The sequence below is a fragment of the Talpa occidentalis genome, unplaced genomic scaffold (genome assembly GCF_014898055.3).
Source record: "Talpa occidentalis isolate TD23 unplaced genomic scaffold, MPIMG_talOcc4v2.1 talOcc4.12, whole genome shotgun sequence".
Classification (NCBI taxonomy): domain Eukaryota; kingdom Metazoa; phylum Chordata; class Mammalia; order Eulipotyphla; family Talpidae; genus Talpa; species Talpa occidentalis.
Window position 1 is genome coordinate 80,427,198 of NW_023601212.1, and position 15,931 is coordinate 80,443,128.

A 15,931-nucleotide genomic window follows, 5' to 3' on the forward strand; every position below is an offset into this window, starting at 1 on the left:
CTAGCCTTAGCATTAGAAGATTGAGGCTTTCAATTTTCAGAGACCCCTGATGTCTGGTGAGCACAGAGGGACTGGAAGGTGAATCAATTGGTATTGGCCAATAATTTAATCAATTGTGCCTAAGTAATGAGACACCCACAGAAAAAACAAAAGGAGGGCTTTGTAGAGCTTCTAGGTTAGTGAATCAGAGGGCGCCCTGTGCCACCGAGCTGGGCACAAACTCCACCAGGCCAGAAGCTCCTTTTTTCAGGAACTTTCCCTCCATGTCTCTTCATTTGACTGTTGATTCATATTTTTTAATATCCTTTATAATAAACTGGCTATCTGGTGTGTAAATAGGTGTAAGGGGCAGGAAGGGGCACTGAGCAGTTTTTCTAATCCAGCAGACCTGGTAAAGGAGGAGAGTCCTGGAGCCATCAGTGGCTTTTGCAGGCTTCTATTGGGATTTACCAGGTACATGGCAGGAAGGGGCACTGGGGGCCGGGAGACTGGCAGGCCTCCCAGCCCCCAGCAAGTCTTCACTCTGTCTGGGCTCTCCGGTGATCTCGCTGTTCTCATGGTCCTTCATGCTTTTCTGCTTCTCCTTCTCTGCTTCTTCTGCTCTACTCTCTGCTTCTGGCGTCCCCATATCACTGCCCTTATAAACCCAGTTTAAGCCCAGGTGAATCCCATCTACATGTGCCCACACCCCACTCCAGGTGCCCGCCATCAGGCATGCATTCAGGACCACAGGGTTCCGTCATCTAACCTAATGGCGGGAGGGCAGAAAAGCCTGATACTTTTGCCTTACCCTACAATAGGTTTTCCAAGTTCTGTGAGTTGCTCCAGCGAATTAATGAAACCCAAGGAGGAAGCCATGGGAACCAGATTTATGACCAGTCAGAAGCACAGGAAGGCAGCCTGTGAAACTGAACCCTTCACCTCTGGGATCTCACACTATCTCAAGGTAGAAAGTACCTGAATTCCATTCAGCTGGAGTCAGAGAATTGCTTGTGGAGGTGTAGGGACCCCCTCCTCCCTGCCACTGCCACACGCATACTTTGAGGATTGATGCTGAGAACCCTTGCCCCTTACAGAAATAAAGTTTAAACTTCCTTGAAGAACTTTAAAAAGAGGACCTGAAGAAAAAATAATAATACCACTTCATGGATATGATGATTTAGCCCTGCAAAGATAATAATTCTCCCCAAGTTAATCTATGAAATTCAATCCTGAGTGTATCGATACCTGTAAGAATAAAAGTCCTTACATAGCTGAGGAAATGTTGAAAAAGAAGAGGGAAGGAGGGCCTCTCCTGGCGGCGCAGGTGGCTGAGCACTGCACTGTGAAGCTGTCCGCAGCCTCTGCAGTGTGGGTTCAATCCCAGCCGGCCAGCGAGAATCCCACATGGCGCAGCAGACCTTTCCTGTCTTGCCCGCTGCTCCCCTCAGCAGTGTAATTCGTCAGTCTGCCTGTTCTGTTCCCCGCTCTGTCTCTGGTGAATTCTCTCACCCTCCCACGCATCTGGCCTGTACCCCAGTTCTTATGTAAAAATAAATAAATCTTTAAAAAAAAAAAGAGGGAAGGAGAACTCTCCCTACTAATTTTTAAGATATTTTATGAAGTCATGATTAAAAAAAAAACCCACCAAACTACACTGCTGCTGTGCTGGGAAGGATTGTGCAGTGGAATGGGAGTGACAGTGCAGAACCAGGTGGTGTGGACATGGGTGCTTGGCACAGGAGGAGGTGACACCACCGCCAATGGGGAAATGGCCTGTTGGTCAATGTTACTGGGAAAACAAAGTCTATGGAGCAAAAATCTAGCTCGATTCTGTAGTGGGCTGAACAATATCCCCATCCTAATCCCCAGAGCCTGTGGATGTTATTTCACATGGCAAATGGGTTTTGTAGATATAATTAAATTAGGGATTGTGAGCTGGGGAGGGTATCCAGGCAGAACCAAGCTCATCACATGAGTCCTTTAATGTGGAGAAACTTACCTGTGGTCACAGGGAGAGAAGGTGATGTGAGGGCAGAAGCAGAGGTCCGAGTGATGAACTTTAAAGATGGAGGAAGGGGGGCCTCCCTGGTGGTGCAAGGGGTTGGGCACTGCACTGGGAGGTTGTCTGCAGCCTCTGCAGCACGAGATCCCCAGATGGACAGTGGGCTGCCCACATGGCGCGGCAGACCTCTCCTGTCTCGCCCAGTGCTCCTCTCAGCAGTGTATTTCAGTCAGTCTGCCTGTTCTGCTCCCCACTCTGTCTCTGGTGAATCCTCTCACCCCCCGCACTCTGGCCTGTACCCCAGTTCTTGTATGCATAAATAAATAAATCTTTTTTTAAAAATGGAGGAAGGGGCCACAAGTCAAGGAATGGCATAGAAACAGACATGCCCCTTCCTGTTGAAAGTGGACCCCACTCTACCTCGGGGAGTACCCTCAGAGAGGTATTGGGGTACAGCTGGCTCTGCTAACGATTTTAGCCTGGTGTTGGAGAGAGAGCAGCTTTCCATAGGTTTGTTCATATGGTGGACTTGCAAAGTGAGCATGCCCAGTGCAGATCTCCCTCTTTCTAGCTGGTGCCACAGGCTAGCCCCTTAATCCTTCAACTCCTGTTTCCTCATTTGTAAAAAGGAAACAATGGTTCTTGTCTCATCTGGTCATTGTGAGAATCAAATAAAACAATGGTGTGTTTTCAAACCTTGCCCATGGTTGGCACGTGTGAAAATTGATTGCACTGGTAAGGCTGGAGGCCAGGAGTTACCTGGGGCTGGGGCACTAGTCTCTGGCAAGCCCTCCCCAGTGCTGCAAGAGCTGGGGCCTCCCTCGCTGCACTTTGTAACCCTTTCAGGACATGCTGGGTTGAGGTCCCCAGGCTGAGAAACTGAGTTAATGTACATGCGCACTTGGTACCAGGTCTGGTGTCTGCCCAAGACTCAAAAATGGCTGAGCTGTGACTGGTCAGGAGAGTATGGGAAGTCTGGAGATGCCTCCTGGCAGGGGCCTATCAACTACAGGGCCTGTGACTCCAGGGCTTCCTGTAGCTGCCTTTGAGAAAAGCGTGGCCCATCACCAAGATCAATTGTGAGCTCGGATCAAGAACTACTGGCAAAGGCTGAGTTTCGGGGGATGGGGCCGGAGAGGGGGTGGCTGACAGTGGATAGAGGCTGTTACCTGGCCAGCGCCTGCCCTTTGGCACTCCAGCTCTGCCCACTGTCCAGGTCCTCACTCTGGCTCTCCCACTACCCCAGCCTACAATTCCTGGCTCCCAGCCTTTAGCCTGGTGGTCGCTTCTGACCACCTTTTCTCCCATGGCTGGGTGTTAGGCTTATTTTCTCTGGGGTTGCTACTCCATACACTTCTCTGGGCCTCGTTGTTCTTGACCTTAGCAAACCCCAGTCCCTGGGGCTCCACCTTGATGCCAGCTGACCTGTTCCCCACCCCCACCTCACTGCCTCCCTGCCCTTGGCTCTCTCCAGGAGGCACTGAGCTAATCAGGCTGATTATCACTCAGGTCCAATTCCACTTTCCCTGACTACAACACGCAGTAAATTTCCTTAGCCGCCTGGCTCCCCTGTGAGCCCTGCCTCTTGCCAAGCAGCCTGACTTAGGAGGCCGCCAGCTCCCTGCCTGCTGTATCATTGCAGATGAATCAGGCCTGCCCAACCTGGGGGTGTAATCTAAACGCCATTGACAGAGGCACATCACCCTCAGCAAAACACAATTGTCACATCTTCCCAGGTCTAGCAAAACCTCTGGAGTTCTAAATGTCAAGACCTCACTGTTTTCAAAAAAGCTAAATATTAGAGGGGGTTTTGGAAAAATGATTTCCCTTGTTTCTACATATTTTGTGGGTGGGCTAGTAACATTGTTCTTAATTTCTCATCGGGGGTGGCCCTTGGACTTTCAGCCTCATTTCCTACTTTCTCCCTCCCCAGGGCCTCTGGGTGACTGAACATGACCTGAGAAGACTCAGCGAAGGAGAAGGAGGGAGCCAGGAAGCTGTTTTCATTCCCAGACTCCAGGGCCCCCTGAGATGGAGGACGCTCTGCTGACCATTCCTTTTGAATTGATCTTTTCCAGAGAGGGAGAGTCTTCGCTGTCGGTGGGAAGGACAAAATCAGGACATCCAAGTGCCCATGGGATGTATGACCCAAGCTAGAGGCCATGGCCCCAGAACATGGTGCTGTCCAGAGGCGGAGGTAAGCATATGTGAAACAATTGGAACACAAGAATTTAGTTGTGTTGACACAAACCCAAAAGGAGGCCAGAGGAGAATGGGATGAATGTGACAGGAGTACTTAAAGACTTTGTGAAGATGAGTCTTGATTTAATTCAATTTAACAAACATCAATAGCATCTTCCATGCACAGGGCACTATGTTAGACATTGCGCAATTTCATGCACCTTAATCAGCACAAAATTAAGGTGCTAATCAAGGTATGGTGACCCTTTGCCAGGTAATGAATCTTGGTCTCAATAGTAGTGGGATAACCTGACAGTGTGTACCTCTTGAGATGATACAATAGCATCATCTGTGAAGAATGGTTAACAAGGGTACAAAAGGGATACAAAACCCTCCTTACCTGTAGGGAGAGACAAGTAGGGAACATCAGGAAAGTCACATCAGAAGTGTACAAAACAGTGTTAAGGAGCGTCCTCCATGACATTCACCTGTCAAAGTCTGACAGTATTAGGAGTTGGGGGCTGAAAAGTCCTGAGGGCTGAGTCCTCCTGAATGGAATTTGTGCCCTTATGAAAGAGGCCCAAGGCCTCCCTCACCTCTCTGCCACGTGAAGACACAGTGAGACGATGTTGCCTATGAGCCAGGAAGAGGATTCTCATCAGACACCCAATCTGTCAGCACCCAGATCTCGGCCACCCCGGGCTCTGGAGCTGTGAGAACATGTCTGTTGTTTACAAGTCGCCAAGTTAGAGTGTGTCATAGCAGCTCAAATTGACTAAGAGCACGTTTTTGGAGCTGGGATTTTGATGTCAAATATGAGAATGAACCAAGTGAAGGCTAAAATCTCTGGTGGGAGAGGCCAGGAGGGACTGGCTGTGAATTGGGTGGTGCCTGCACATGCTCTAAATGCCCACGAGGGGGCAGCAGAGCCGAGGCTCTGGCTTAGGTTAGGGTTAAGTGGGGCGGTCTCGGGGAAAGGCCTCCTTCCAGAATAAAATCAACCTTAAACTATATGGTAGGAATCATAAGACATCCTAAAAATGCTAAAGATAAGAGCGATGAGGGGAACCTCAGAAACAACTATTATACTAATATTTCTATGAGTCAATGGAAGGTAAGAGTGAGTCCAAATGGTCAAATGATCTTTTCCAAATTTAACCCAGGGAGTTGATGAGGAAGCTGGAACTAGAACCCAGAACTCCAGTCTTTAGGATATATGAAAAGGTCTTGGGCCTATTTCCAGTAGGAGAACTTGCTTTTCTCCTGGTAAGAAGTGAGTCCCTGTCTCGTGTGAGCGAGTGGGTGAGCGGGTAGGCATGCAGTCATCTCATGGCCTCCTCAGTGCCCAGCCCATGGTGCAGGGATTGGCACTTCCTAGCTGCAGATTTCCCTTTTGTCCTCTCGAAGCCAAAGTCGTCAAACCCTACATCCTGGAGGAGAGTAAAAGAGAGTCTGGCAGGTGGGAAACAAGCGGTTATATAGAGTATTGATGGGAGAAAGGTTTGGGAGTCATGAAAAATTTAATGAAAATGATATTTATTTCATAATTATAATATAATATACATTATATTTATATGATTATTAAAATACAATGGTTACAGTGACTAACAAAATATCATATCCTCCAGGTAAAAATAAGAACTTAAATAATCATAATACTATATATATATCCTCAAAATATTATTTTAAGCATTTATTTTTTCATGAAGATGAAATGCAAGCAATCTCACAAAAGCATGATGTGAAGTTCAGAACAGAGTACAATCACCATCTTAAAGGATTTGTTTGGTGCTGTCCTTGGTGCTGAACCTGGGCAGGGAGGTGGAAGAACCTCCCCCCTGCCCCCCCCCCCCAAATAAGCAGGGGAGCCAAGTTTGAGATCATGACAAATTCATCAGAGCTTCCTGCTTTTCCATCTACCGTGGACTCTCATTTTCTTCTTGGCAAGCACAGTGTTGTTTCTCATCAGGTTCCTGCAGAATGTTCTCAATGAGGAAATGTTCTACCAAACTTAGACAAACTGAGATCTCTCATTACTGGACCCCACAGCTTCATGCAACTCTTCCTTTGCTTTAACTTGGTTACATCTTCACCTGGGGCCTCTGAATATTGATCTGAAAGAGATGTAAAACCAGGTGAGGGCCCGGCCCATGTGGGAACCCTATAATAGTCTTGGGATTGGGGAAGTGTGCAGCTTAGAACTTATCCTATTACCTGACATATAGCACAGACCAACTTGTCTCCCCCAAATCCCATCACTGAGGATTTCATACCACCACCACCCCACCCCAGCTCTCTCTAAGCAGCATAGCACCTAAAGTCAATCACACTCCTGAGTTGTGAATACTCTGAAATGCATTTTCTGACATAAAATATCCATCCAGTTGAAACAAAATTAAGGTGCTAATTGAGGTATGGTGACCCTTTGCCAGGTAATGAATCTTGGTCTCAATAGTAGTGGGATAACCTGACAGTGTGTATCTCTTGAGATGATACAATAGCATCATCTGTGAAGTATGGTTAACAAAACGTTTAAACTGAGTCTAATCAAGCCTCTAGCCCTAACTTCCAGTTTATAGAAGAAACAGAGGATTGAAGGACAAGTTACATGACATCACAAGGAAAGTTGAAATAAGTATCCTAAACTCTATTTTAAAAACCAATATATTAAAGAGGTAGGAGTCAGCTGTGGATGGACACATCAAAGAGAGACAACAAAATTCAGAGAGTCAAATTTGCATTAACTTTTGAAAAAACTAATAATAAGAGATGTTCTTGGATTAATTGGAAAAATGGATATTAGATATTGTGAAATTAATGTCAACCTATTGGGCATGATAATAGTATTTGTGGATATGTGCTGAAATGCTTAGAGGAATATCTTAATGTTTGTAACCAAATTCCAAATGGTTCGACAAAACTTGGTGAGTATATATTAACATAAAACAAAAAGATGGCAACATGTTAAACATTGCTAATCTACATGGGGTATTTACTGCACTAATTATTTTGACATTTATGAGGGCTAAAAATTAAAATAACTAAATAAGTTGGCTGTCAAAGGCATACTTAAATGGAAAGAAAACCTCTGAAACATTAGCCTCCTCAGGGGTCTAGCTGGGGCTGATTCCACCCTAGGGCTTAGATTCCCTGCTCCCCACCTGTTTTCTCCCCTATTTTGTCCATTTCCCAGCATTATAGTTCTGGATGATCACCTGGATAATAAACTATCCCTGACTTGACTTTCTGGAAGGTCCTACCACCAAGGAGGGGACATAAGGTATCATGGAGGTCAGCGTCCATTCACGCTCTTCTTACCTTTCTTTCAGTGTCTATGTGGCTCAGGGAAGATGCGAAGTTACTATAGAGGGAGTCCATGGGGATGTAGTTTTCTTGTTCTATAGGAAAGAAAGCCCCACCAAAGCAGATGGTTAGGAAGATATACTTTTGTCTCCCCCATTTAATCCTACCCACCTCAGGGTGATTGGAGCATCCTCACTCTCCAGGAAACTGAAAACTATAGCAAACGTGACTGATTTCCTAAGTTATCAGACCTCAGCAAATGGTCTGACTGGTTCTTGGAAGATGTGAAAAACAAAAACAAAAACAAAAATGTAAACTCTTTGCAAGCGGCTTTTGAAGTGCATGAAAACCCTTTTAGACTTGACCTGGCTTGAGGATGCCTCTGAATGAGTTTTGTAAGATTATCAATCTTTGCTCTGTGACTCTGTGGTAGAACTCACTTGTAAAACCATCCGATTTATTTTTCAAAATAGCTTTTGGGTCATTCTGATTTTCAGAATTTCCCCTAAATTTATGGATTTATTGATTGGAAGATATTCATAAGAATTTCGTATTGTGTTTTAAATAATGCTGTTTCCAGAGCTGTATGCCCTTACTTGCCCCTGATACTGAGGATTTGTGCCTTCATCATTTTCTCTCCAATAATTTCAAGTAGAAATTAGTCAATTTCATTAATCTTTTCAAACACCAACTTTTGATTTACTGCCTCTTTCTTTTGCATTTCTAGTTTGTGTATTTCTGCTCTTTGTTTTTTCTGTATCATCATTCTTTGACTGTATTTTGTTGTTCTCTCCTTAACTTCTAGAGTTGAAAAATGAGCTCAATAATTGACAATCTTCCCTTTCTTCCCCTGATGTAAGCAATGTAAGTTTCTTTCTGAGGTCAACAGAAGCTGCATTCCACAAGTTTTCATCCATATATTCCCATGATTATTCAGGTTCAAGTGTTACTCTAACTTCCATCATGATTTCTCATTTGGTCCTTGAATTACTTAGAGTCATTTTATAAAAATGTCCTAAGGTAGAGTCTCTTTGGTTTTGTTTTCCAGGCACATTTTAAGATCTATTTTTATTTATTTATGCACACAAGAACTGGGATGTAGGCCAGAGGAGCAGGGGTTGATAGGATTCACCAGAGACAGAGTAGGGAGCAGAACAGATGGATCTACTGAGATACACTGCTGAGGGGAGCAGCGGGAGAAACAGGAGAGGTCTGTGGTGCCATGTGGGTCAGCTCCCTGCCAGGGATGGAACTCAGGCCACAGTTGCTGGTGATAGCTTGATAGCACTGAGACTTTAACCCTTGTGCCACCAGGGAGGCTACCAGGAACATTTTTGTTATTAATTTCTAACTCGCTTGTATTGTCATCCTGATAAGATAGGCTGATAACTTTTTTTGAAATCTACTGAGACTTTCTATGGTTTTGTGTGTGGAGATTCTTACAGGTTTTCTGTATGCTCTTGTAATGTATGTCTACTCTCCAGCATGGTCTATGACAATTATATTAAAGTTGTTAATTATTTTGTATGAAATATGTATCTTCTATCTTAAGGTTTTTCTTTCTTTCTTTTTTCTTTTTTTTGGTCTGTTTGATCAATCAATTACGAAGGGAGAAATTTTAAAAATCCCCCACCATACTGGTGCATTCATCAATTTTCTTTGTAGTTTTTTCTATTTTTTGCTCTATATATTTTGAAGTATATTTGTGGGCATATAAGTAAGACTAGTCTTCTTAACAAAGTAAACCATTTCCCAATATATATTGATCATTTATAGAATGCCCTGGACATTCTTTTTTCCTTCAAGAATAAATATAGCTATACACAGAACAACAACTAATATTTCTTTTTTTTTAATAGTAAATTTTATTTTTATATTCCCCCACACAACTGCACATGCCCCATTCTGACCCCAATCCCTCCCCTCCCGGCCCCCACCCCCCAAAAAGTGTCTCTGGTTCATAGTTTTTTGTTGATTTTGATTTTCACTTTCTTATAGTTATTCAACAACTAATATTTCTTGTCTTATTCCATACCTTTGCTTGCATCCTTCTCTGTACTTCTATTTTTCATGTGCCTTCCACAAACAAGGAATAGCTAGCTTTTCAAAAATTCCAGTTATTTGGAATGTTTAACCCATTTATATTTGTTGTAGTTATTGCTGTGATATGCTGTCTCCTACTGTCTTATCTTGTGCCTTCTTCTTGTACTCTTTCCTTTCCTTTTCTTCCCCATTCTTGCCTGACAAACATTTCTCTAATCCTGATTTTCCCCTGCTTTAGAATTAAAGGCTTGACTTCTAGAAATATTCGCATTCCATTTTTCCTTCTTTAGAATTTCAAGACTTGACTTGTAGAAATTTTCACATGAACTTTTAACCTAGTAAAACCTACAGATCATCCCTTCACTGAGCTGTAACTCACCTGTAATGAGCGTCCCTATCCTAAGTGCATTCACACAAGCACAGGTTTATGTTCTAAAGAAATCTATGATTGTCAAATAACATGGGCCACCCTGATGTCTACTTATACTGAGCCTGCACTTATGCCCCTTGCAAGAGCCAGCAGTAAACTGGGGTGCAGATATAGAACCTAATGTTTAGCAATGGAAATGTTGTCCCCCTTTGCTCCTTCAAGCCCCAACATTCCCCACCATGTACTTCCCACATGTGTTTACACACTTTGAGATATTTTGAGACCACTGAGAATTTCCAATACCTCCAGAGTTGTCAAAGCCAATGTTCTGGAAGGCCCCTGGGCCGGATCCACCTTCTTCTTCCTGCCACTCCCTCATCCTAGTCACTGCATTCATTTGCCTATTGACAAAACAAAACACCAAAGAGGCGGCATTATGAATGGGTGGCAGGAGATAAAGACCTGGGGACTCACTGTGTCCTTTAATTTCAGTGCTCCCACCATCCAACTGGAGGATGGATGATTAAAGACAGAGGGATCAGGAAGGGAGGGGGAGGTGCAGGCGGCACAGTAACTCACATTTTCACCTGTCTCTTGGAGCGAAACACAAACACCAGGAGGGTGACCAGGACGACCATCACCACCACACCTGCTGCCCCCAGGAGTCCATACACCAGGCTCTTCTGGGTGCTGAACTCACATTTTTCCCCTCTGTACCAGTGAGTGTCTGTGGTCAAGCAGCTGAGGTGGAGAGAACGGGCAAGTGGGGATCCATGCTGAGCCAGGGCCAGCACTGCCCATAGCCTCCCAGTCTCCGAATCCCCCCTGACCCATGGGTGTTTGATGAGAACAAAGAGATTGGTGGGGTGAAGAGCCAGGAGCCACAAGGGGATGGACAGAGATGAAGGCCCCATGCCTAGCACCTGGCCTTTAGGTCTTGCAACCCAGGATGAGAACAGCTGGCCCAGCTCTAGGGCTGCCCTGGGCTGTGCACAGGCACCTGAGGCTGCAGCAGCAGCTCTGTCACACACACACTGACTATGCTCATTTTCAGCCTCCTTGCTTGTCAGAAAAACTATCCCCCAGCTCTGATCCCCAGCATCTGTTCCATTTTTGAAACTAGAGATGTGCTTTCTGAGCTCTTATCCTCTGCTCCCCTCCCCCAAATGACTTGCCAGCTCCTCTTCCAGGAAATCTTCCCACAATAGCCACTCAGCTCTTTGCAAATGTGTGACTCCTTCCCCCACCCCTTTGGTTTAGTTTTGGTGAGCAAAGCTTTTGCTTGCGACTCCTGTAACTGGGCTTTCAAGCTCTCCTTCCTCATATTTCCCCAGCAGGGGATGTCGCTCCCTCAGGGGATGGGAGGCCTGTTAGTCCTCTCAGTCTGACAGGTGCTTCCTGAGGTAGACTTCCTATTTCCTCAGCCTTGGCACAGAATGCAGCATAAACCCCTGAGAGGGAGGGCAGTTAGAGCCACCGTTGGCTCATTCTGGTCCTGGCCTTGGGGCTGTGGTCCTTTCTGGCGGATTTTGTTCAGCAGAGGCTAGGCCCATTCCAAGACCTTGGCTTCCAGACTCTCTCTTGAAGGGTGGGGTGGGGGGAGTGGGGCAGAATGAGGCCAGTGGGAGTGGGGGTACTCACTAGCAGCGGGGGCCTCTGAAGGGCTCCACCTGGCATTTCCCCATGTTGCAGTTCATGGAGCGGTTGAAGCCAGGCGTGCACAGGTTGATGCAGTTGGGCTTCTTGTCCTTGTATTCCAGAAAGAAGTACTCGCTCAAGCCTTTCCCAGCCCTCTCCTTGCATTCCTCTGTGGTCACAGACATGGAGGAGCCGCATGGTCAGTGGCTGGGTTGGCTGCCCGCTCCCTCCCCCTTCCCAAAGCCGCTCCCTCAGGTCACCTACGTTCAGGGTTGTAGTTGGTAACTGTAAAGTCTTGCACTTTGGTGGAATTGGCTTTGAAACACATGCCTGTGATGGAGACATGAAATCCGTTAGTGCTTGCTTGTTCAGCGGGGGCACAGGTGCGAGTGTGGGGGTGGGAGGCCCGTCCCTGTGGAGGGGGACACCAGCCTCACAGCCAGTTCTCTAGAGCGATGACCATCCCAGCTTCCTGCGCCTCCCACGGGTCCTTCTCTCCTCTTAGCTTGAGAAGAATGTATTTTGCACAAAGCATATAGATTCTGAGGCTGCAGGGGATTTAGTCTGTGTGTACCCCTAGCTTTGCACCCCCACCCCTCAAAACCTCTCTTGGCATCTGTTACCCTGGGCCACTGCCTTTGGACCTGCTTCCTGGCCTCTCAGTCCTCATCCCCATCCCCCTCTTGGCCTTTCCCCCCCTCCTGTCCCAGAGGCGGACAAAGCTTAAAGCTGCTGTGAAGGAACCTCCAGCTGCTCCCAGAAGTGGAGGCCTTTACCTGTGCAGCTTTCATTTCCAGTTACATGCATGATTGTTTTCTCCACATTGTCGGTGACATTCTTCAAAACCTCCTCATATTCTATGGAGTAATCAGTCTCCAGGATGACCTCATGATCCACCACCACACTGCCTTTTCTGAGGAGGAAGGGAAAGATGTCCTGGGGCAGCCTCCCAGGCCCGCTCCCAGGGCATTATGTACTTCCATTGGAAAATGATGTCAAGCTATGATTGTTGGAGGGTGTTAGGGGCCGAATTGTGTGCCCCCCCATTTATATGTTGAGACCTTAATCTCCAGAACCCCAGAATGTGCCTGTGCTGGGGGTCAGGACCCTAATCCAATGTGTCCTTATAAGAAGAGAAACTTTGGTGGTAGAGACACACCGGGATGTGCACACAAGAGGAAAGGCCCCTGCACGACGCTGGCCGTCTGCCAGACCAACCTGCCCACACCTCCATCTTGGACTCCCAGCAGCCAGCTTCATGAGAAATCAAGTTCTACTGGAGACTGCTGGTGGGCGGCGTTTTGTCAGGAAAGCCCGGGCACACTGACAGGGGACGAAGCTGTAGTTGTCTTAATGCACATGACTACCATGTCCTCTCCAAAGGCCTTCTTCTGGGACCCCGGTACCTACCTCAGACTTTTGATGATGACTTCTTTATACTCAGGGATCTGGGAATAAACCTTGTTCATCTGAAAGGCAAGGAGGGTGCTGTAGACGCAGCAAGGTGGGCAGTGGACCTGCAGCCCCGGCTGCCCCAGCTGGCAGTGGCACACTGCCCAGTGGGAGCAGCCCCCTCCCAAAGACCAGCCTGCCCTGGGCACCCAGCAGCAACCAGGTCAATCCTGGGTCATTCCCCTTCCTCCTGGCCAGCCCTGAGGAAATGAGAGCAGAGAAACACACATGCCTCTCCCCAGAGAACAATGGGCCCTCAGCTACCTTCTTAACCCCTAGGGACTCCTCTCTGGGGGGAAGAGAGTGAGTGGCCCCAGTACTTGCTCTCCCAGGCTCACCTTGATTTTGAATTCCCTTGTGAAATTCTGGTAAGCCTCAGAAGAGTTGTCATGTAGGTCTTCAGTGAAGTTCTGAGTCACTGTCACGGTCACTTCCACCTGGGCTTTGATGGTAGGCGGGGGTGCTGAAGGGGTCAGAAAGCAGCAGCACTTACTGAGGGTAGCACCCCCGAATTCCCTACCAAGGACACCCACATCTCCTGCCACCCCCATCCCACCCCGGAGGGGGTGTCACTGTACTCCTCATGGCTTTGGGATGGAGCTGAGGACCTTCGCTCTTATGTTCTCTTAGAGATTCCACACACGCTTTGTATTCTGCGCCATCACATACTCATCTCTCTTAAGTGCACTTTGCTCCAACATCTGTAGCAAGTTTGTATTTTGTTCCAAACTACAACATCTTGCTTTACTCATTTTTTAACTTTCTTGCTATCACGACAAAGGTTGCTGTGGGAAGAGGCCCTGTTCCTGGCCTGCAGGGCTGGGGGGAAGGCCCTGCCACCTCACTCACTTAGCTCGATTTTGGAAATCACGTCCTGACACTTCGGCCCTATGAATTGTTCGGTGCAGTTGCATTTAATCCCGTCCCAGGTGCCTCCGTTATAGCAGAAGTCATCTCCCTTCAGAAACTGGCACTCGTTGCCTATGTATGGTTCCGGGCACAGGCACTTAATTCCATCCCAGGAGCCTCCGTTCTGGCAGATGTAACTGTCCACCGACTCGCACCGGTCACCCACAAAGCCGCTGGGGCACACACAGTTCGTTCCATTCCAGCTCCCTCCGTTGAGGCAGCTACCTGCAAGAGGCAAGGTCCTGTTCCACCACATGCAGTTGCACTGCACTTTACAACGCGCAACGTATTCTCACAGACACTGCAGAACTTGACAGTGTCAGGGTATCACCCCCAGCATAGGCAGGTATCACCCCCACCCTACAGAGGGAAGATGTGAGGTGGAGGGAGACTGAGTCTCCTGCCCAATGTTCCAGGTGGAGGTCAGACCTGACCTGGCCTTGGAGACCCACCTTAGCCCCAAAGAGTGAGGAAAGACAAAAGGTGGGGGACAGCACAGTTAGGGCTGAGGGAGAGAAGAGGAGACAGAGACTGACAGAAGCCAGGGCACCTGACCAACTCGGGAGTGAACAGGCAATGTCCCTTCAACGCCTGCTTTAGAAGAGCTGGGATGCAATTGCTGCTGCTGTGACGGCTCAGGATCGCTTTTTTATTTGCTGGGACATGGCATTCAGGGGAGGAGGGTAGACTTAGTTTAAACAGATGGGACAAGGTATAGACACCTCTCAAGTATCAATGCCACCCAGGCGGCAAAGTCCAGGGCTTGTTCTCTTTGGCTTGTCTTGAACAGAGCAGCACCTGTGCAGGCCCTGGCCCAGTGTGCTCGGTGTGGGGAGGCGTACAAGCCGTTCATGTGCGCTACAGAGACTGCGCCCCCGCGGCCTCCTGGTCTGCCACCACCCCACTGGGAGAGCAGGGCTCACACCACGGTGGTCATGTGGTGCTGCCTCTGGTTGCAAGGCCTGGGTCCCAGACATTAAGGAAGAATGGAAGGGATAAGTCAAGAGTCTTGGGCACAATGGACGCCCACAAATCTTAACTCAGTCTCCTCTCTCCCACCCACCTCTTTCTCTATCTCACTCTCTTTTCTCTCTCTTTCTCTCTCTCTCTCTTGCTTTCTCCTTACTAAGGATGTTCAGACCTGACTGATGCACCCAAGAACTTGTGAGTAGCAGCAAAAACAACAGCTGGGGTGTGTCCACATGTTGTCTGACCATCTAAAGAAAAGGCTGACAACTGGGTCTAAAGAGAAGAAAGAAAGGGGCCCATCTCCCCTCAGAGAGGCAGCTAACACCAACTTTGGGCCCTGCAGATAGGTAGTCACCAGGCCATGGCTGGGAGACACCTATGGGTCTTCTTGAGAAGACAAGGGCCAGACCTCCCCTCCAAAAATGCTCAGCCCTCTATCTGAGAACAAGAGATCTCAAAAGACAAAGACACATTGGAGAGAAGCCAGAGAACAAAACCTCCAACCTGAAGAGGAAGCAACACAGAGCTCAACAGAGGAAGCAATGAGCAGCCATGAGAAAATACAATAACCTAAAGCTGAAGAAGTGCCCTTCAACTTCATGAGTTCAAGACGAGATTGGGCAGTGCCTGGGGCAGACCCAGACCGAGCGTCTGAGCATATCTGTGGTTCATCTAAATCTAAATGAATGAGTCAAGTAATTTAATTAGTATTTGTATTTTAATTCATACCACTACCTATATCAATCTGAATGGGAACGAATGTTCACAGGTATATTGCTGTGCTATACATGTGATGTATATAGAATATCATATATAATCTGTGTAATATAAATAATATATGGTATATTCTAACTGTACCTGAAATGAGCTGAGTGAAGCCAGAGTGAAGAGAGCTGAGTGGAAACTTCCGTAGAGACAAGAGAGGAAAGTATGAGCCAGAGAAACACTCAAGGGCGTGGGGACAGAGTTCAGGGTTGATGAATGACCCTATATAGGCCTCAAATGTGGATGCTTAGAGGATAAGGTGGAACAGTGTAAAAGTGAATGGGGTCTGTCCTGTTCCCCACTCTGTCTCTGGTGAA

At 47.2% G+C, this 15,931-nt stretch overlaps 1 long non-coding RNA gene across 1 annotated transcript in view; it reads left to right on the top strand.

Annotated features, from left to right (window-relative positions):
* LOC129145521 (uncharacterized) overlaps positions 1 to 15,122 on the top strand; it is a 33,441-nt gene extending 18,319 nt beyond the window's left edge. The window contains exons 2-3 of the long non-coding RNA XR_008551217.1: positions 4,063 to 4,181; positions 15,011 to 15,122. This is a non-coding gene — a long non-coding RNA (uncharacterized LOC129145521). The remainder of the gene's footprint in view (positions 1 to 4,062; positions 4,182 to 15,010) is intronic.
* The last annotated feature ends 809 nt before the right edge of the window (positions 15,123 to 15,931 follow it).